Below are 4,945 nucleotides of genomic sequence, written 5' to 3'. Positions count from 1 at the left end.
CTTTGCTTTAAATCTTTTTGTAGATAGAGGGGGTGCGGACTTCCCTTTAGCACATCCCCCGGTCGTACCGAATTCAAAGGTGAAAATTTTTAAAGTCCAAATTCCCTTCTACTCACGGGTTGCTTCAAGTCCAAATTTCAGGGAAAAAAAGTCAGCGCTCTCCGGCCATGGCTCGCGGCTTCGCTTCACTGCAGTAGCGGTCTACTCATAGCACCACGCCACTCTCCGTACCCTCTCCGTAGCCTTTAAAAAGGCTCTTCGTGGGTCGGGGGGGCGCTTGAGGTGCCCACCGAGTCACCAAGTCCGCAGGCTTCCGCGCCTGCGGTTTCTGAGGGTCCCCGCTTCGCCGTCGCGGTAAGACCCGTCTGCAGCAAAGCCGATTCCCTCCGGAGCTCGGAGGGAATCCGCCATTAGCCGATCGCGCTAACCCGGAAGTCTAGACGTAACTAATTTAGCAGGGGTAGATATGGCTAATATCTTCTTCTTCTTCTTTGGTGATCACTCATAGCTGAGTAAGATTGTCTTCGACAAACACGGTTTTAACAATAAGTCCGTAAGTTACTGTGGAGGCCAATTCTGGATCCACACATCCTTCCACAGTTGGGACATGTGGTGGGAGTTGATCACGATGAGGATTTGCCACGCGTGCCTTCCTCTCAGTACGTTTCTCCCTTGCGTCCTGAGTTCGAGTGTCTTCAAAGCCCGTGACACCTTTGGTAAAGGCTGTTCTCCAACTGGAGCACTCGCAGGCCAGTGTTTCCCAGTTGTTGGTGTTTATACTACATTTTTTTAGATTTGCCTTGAGAGAGTCTTTAAACCTATTTTGTTGACCACCAGCATTACGCTTTCCATTTTTAAGTTTGGAATAGAGTAGTTGCTTTATGTGGCACTATGAGCAAGGACAAAATCTGGTGCCCACTTCTAAATATTTCTTCTTTTCACAACAATTCATTCATTTATTATTTTGCAACTCTCTTGGCTTGGTGCCCTGTTCAGAGGAGCCACCTAGACAGCACTAGATTCAGCACTGGACTTAGATTCTTTGATTTCCACAGTTCTGCTCTCTACATAACTTGTAGTTGTCTACAATCCTATGTGTTCATCACGTAACCAAAGGTTTAGGAACATAAGCCCTACAGTAGCTTCTTAAACCTACATTGAACATGCTCTTCGCTCTTATCCAGAGGGAAGAGATGAGACAGCAGGAAAAACAAAATTCTGTTGCATTAAATGGTCTGAAATTTGTGTTATTGGATGGATCTACATGCTCTCCATTCTCACACAGAGGGAAGAGATTAAAAATGCCACATAGATTTCTGAAAGCAGATGAGGACATGAGTCTTTTGGTAGCAGCTGACATTTTCTTGTATGATGCAGAACGTAACACAGGCCCTCTGATGGTACAGCGAGAAACACAAAATTCTGCTGCTGGAAATCACAGGAGTGGAGGGTATTATTGTGCTTGAATCCTGCTTGCACATTTCCCATGCACAGATCTGATTGACCACTGTGAGAATAGCATGGTGGGCTAGATGAGCCATTGAGTTGATCCAGTATATTCTTCTTACATTTTTATGGTATCATTTGGGGGTGGGGGTGTTACTATATTCTGTTCCACCTTAAGAGGAACAGGCTGTAGTGTGTCACATGCCTGTTTACACTCCAGCACAGCTTGCTGGGAACTTCCGTTTGTGTATAGCTTTTGCTTATGCTGCTTGCTCTTGGAAACGAAAGGGAAAAGACATGTTTTTCCTTTGTCCTGATGCTGAATAAACTGCTTGTAAATATGCTTTACACAGCCTCTATCTGCCCTTCTGTTGCGAAGAGTTTTTTACTCTGCTGGCTTGTGTGCTCAGCTTCTGAAGCTCAAGTCGCAGTTACATGCCGATCCAAGGACCGGAGATCACCCGGCAACCGGCTGGTGGGCTGGAGTGAGCTGGGGGCCTGCCAAATGCCCCCGCTTCCTTGGAAGCATCCATCAGGAAGGAGGGCACAGAAGAGGAGTGAAAAAATACCCTGACGTCTTTGAGATGTTGATCTCACCTTCGCCTTTTGACTTACAAACCTGAACACGTATTGCAGATCACAACACCTAGATTAAAAGGAATTTATGAGCTCAAGCAATGAAACTCAGATGGAATAACAAACTACTGAGCAATCCTGCGCTGTTGTGTCATGGGGATGTTCAGCCACATGGATCCAATGAGAAGGTCCATTCCATTCTTGCCAGTGTTGCTATTCAAGAAACCACCCTTTTGAAGTAACCTCAACAGAGTGTGTGTGATGTGAGGATTATAGCGTGATAAGCTTCAAATGCTGCCTAATTACAGACCTTGGGAAATTGCTGTCATTGTGGAAGTTGTGAATAAACTCTACGAATATGTGATTGGTAGATAGTGGATGCAACACATAGACATGTGCTTTAAGTAGCAATGAAGCATGAGTCCATTCATTGATGGTGCTCTTGGAGCTCTATAAAAGGATCCCCTGTCTCTGAGCTCTTTACTCGTTGACTTGAATCTCCATTGAGCTGACAAGTTCTGATTGCTGTACAAGGTAAGGTCTATTCAATTGCTGGGAGACTAGTAATTTAGGTAGCATATAATGTCTTCCAGAACCCCAGTCCTGAAATTTTTGCTATTGAGTGGATCTACCAAAAATACTTGAAAGATCAGATCCATCAGGTTGTCTACTTTACTGATAGAATATGGGTTATTCCTTCAGCTGGGAATGTTCTTTGCTGCGATTGAGAACCATACATTTCTGATGGCAACTATTTAAAGAGCCAGTGTGGTGTAGTGGTTAAGAGCGGTAGTCTCGTAATCTGGGGAACCGGATTCACATCTCCACTCCTTCACCTGCAGCTGCTGGGTGAACTTGGGCCAGTCACACTTCTCTGAAGTCTCTCAGCCCCACTCACTTCACAGAGTGTTTGTTGTGGGGGAGGAAGGGAAAGGAGAATGTTAGCCGCTTTGAGACTCCTTAAAGGGAGTGAAAGGCAGGATATCAAATCCAAACTCCTCTTCTTCTTCTTCTTCTTCTTCTTCTTCTTCTTCTTCTTCTTCTTCTTCTGAGACTGTTCAGATAGTTTCTGAATACTGACCTAATACTGGATAGGCCAGATGCTTTCTATAGATGATAGTTGGCAAACAATCTTATATTTCATGAGAAAAAGTTACAGAGCTCACATATAATGGTGTGGCTTAGTTAGTTAGTTAGTTAGTTAGTTAGTTAGTTAGTTAGTTAACTGATGAAAAGGGTATTTCATGCCTGAAAACATCTGATGGTTGGTATGCAATATTATTTGAATGGATTTGACAGCAACTATCCATATCTGAAGGCTACTTAAATAATATGGAACACATTGAAAGAGTTAAGTTGCTCAGGTTTCAAATTCAGAGGGAGTGGGGAGGGAATCACATTCAAACTATTGATTGTGATTGCATATTAAAAACTCAAGTGATAAACTTTGGGAATGTTCAATAAAGATGAATTATGTATTCCATTTCTACCTTCAGTTGAAAAAGCTAAAATATTATACGGACATAATTAATTTAATTATAAATTATTGAATAATAGAATGAACAATTATAAAATAATAATAATAACGGTGAACCATAATGAAAGGATCCTGAACAGAGAACAGATAAATCATGACTTCCAAGTTGTACACATACTGAATAATGCATGGATGAGAACATATCATGGTTTGATTACAATAAATCCATATTTGTTTCTTTCAGCTTCACTCCCTCAAAATGTCCTGTTGTGGAGGTCAGAGTTCCCGCTGTTCTAAATGTGGCTGCTCCCCCTGCTGCTGCCAAAGCCGTCAAGTCTGTTCCAGATGTGGCTGCTCTCCCTGCTGCTGCCACAAGCGCAGCTGCTGTTCCAGATGTGGCTGCTCTCCCTGCTGCTGCCAAAGCCGTCAAGTCTGTTCCAGATGTGGCTGCTCCCCCTGCTGCTGCCACAGGCGTAGCTGCTGTTCCAGATGTGGCCGTTCCCCCTGCTGCTGCCAAAGCCGTCAAGCCTGTTCCAGATGTGGTTGCTCTCCCTGCTGCTGCCACAGGCGCAGCTGCTGTTCCAGATGTGGCTGCTCCCCATGTTGTTGCTCTAGCCGGGGCTATTGCAACCAGTCTCACTATACTTGCCAGCAGTACAAGTACTGAGCACTTTAGAAATTGTTACCTGGGCTCTGGATCTGAAGCTTGATAGCAATTCTAACACCCAGAAGTGAATGCCAGCTTGCTGTTTGCCAGCTCAAAACGTGAGATCAAGGTCAAAAAATATTTATTTAATGCCTGCTTGTTGCCTTCCTGAGTTAACCTCATTGAGGTTGATGCTTCTAGTTTCATTCCCGCAACCTTCAGTAATCTGGAATTCTTCTCTTCAATCAGTCTCAAAAATCCAGATGAAAGAGTCTTTTTTCTTGAAATACATGGTGCTTTCATTTTCTCCATGGTGTCTGGGATATGAATGAATAAATCTGAATTCACTGTAATGCCTTGTTCTGTTGATCTGGTCTGTCTTCCTTGTAATCACCACCCATCCATTCACCACCATCGCTACTTATTAAAATTGTATATTGCCCTTCATTCAAAGATCAAAGGGTACTTCACAACATAAAAACACAAACTGAAAACACAAAATACATAATAAAACAAAGAAGAGTAAAACAATGCGGTAACACACACACAGAGAGAGAGAGAGAGAGAGAGGGAGGGAGAGAAAGAGAGAGAGATTCAAAAGGCCGTAGAATGTTAATCAACCAAACATCTGGTTAAAGAGATATTATCATTTTTTAAATTTCAGTGGGTCTCCTCTTTGCTGTCAACTGAGTCTCACCAACTCAGGAAATGATCAGCAATGCTCCTTGTACTGTTGGTCTGGTCTGTTTCTCATGCAACCACACCTATTCATCATCATCATCATCATCATCATCATCATC

General features: G+C 43.3%; 1 long non-coding RNA gene across 1 annotated transcript; it reads left to right on the top strand.

Annotated features, from left to right (window-relative positions):
• Nucleotides 1-2,460: 2,460 nt before the first annotated feature.
• On the top strand, nt 2,461-4,492 carry LOC309330789. Its single transcript, XR_014151583.1, has 2 exons — nt 2,461-2,556; nt 3,744-4,492. It is a non-coding gene; the product is annotated as an uncharacterized lncRNA (long non-coding RNA).
• The last annotated feature ends 453 nt before the right edge of the window (nt 4,493-4,945 follow it).

Source organism: Podarcis erhardii, assembly GCF_964252035.2.
Source record: "Podarcis erhardii genome assembly, chromosome: 15".
NCBI lineage: Eukaryota > Metazoa > Chordata > Lepidosauria > Squamata > Lacertidae > Podarcis > Podarcis erhardii.
This window is presented reverse-complemented; position numbering and strand designations above follow the sequence as displayed.